The sequence below is a fragment of the Aureococcus anophagefferens genome (assembly GCF_000186865.1).
Source record: "Aureococcus anophagefferens unplaced genomic scaffold AURANscaffold_10, whole genome shotgun sequence".
Taxonomy (NCBI): Eukaryota; class Pelagophyceae; order Pelagomonadales; family Pelagomonadaceae; genus Aureococcus; species Aureococcus anophagefferens.
Genome location: NW_008705570.1, coordinates 627769 through 628264, shown reverse-complemented (window position 1 = coordinate 628264; position 496 = coordinate 627769).

Sequence of the window (496 nt, the reverse complement as noted above, 5' to 3'; positions counted from 1 at the left end):
CCAGACCCCCTCCCCTCCCTGCCGGGGGCGAGCCGCTGCGGGGCGGTCCACGGCGCCGCGGACGCGGTCCCCCCGACGACGTCGGCGGCCGACGGCGTGCGCGCCGGCTGCAGGCCGGCGAGACGCGACGAAGCGGTTCGTAGGCCCTCTCGAACCCCTCTCGAACCCCTCTCTCGGGCATCGGATGATCTGAGATCGTCGGGGGGCGGATGGCCTCGGGAGACGCCCCGCGCGGGCCCGAGGCCGTTGGCTTTCGTTCTCCGCGCAGGAACCATCTCCGCAGCGAAACCTTCGGGTTCCCCATAAACTAGGACGCCGTCCCGAGGCGCTCGCAAAGTTTGGCGCTCTGAGATGCCGTCCTTATATGCGAATTCGCTTTCGAATGGGTTGGCTGCGCGCCGCATTGTCTCACGGACGACAAAAGTACCAAGGGGTAATAAATAGTAATCTAGATTTATATCCCCTTGAAAGTACTCCGCTCCTCGCTCGCCGAGGA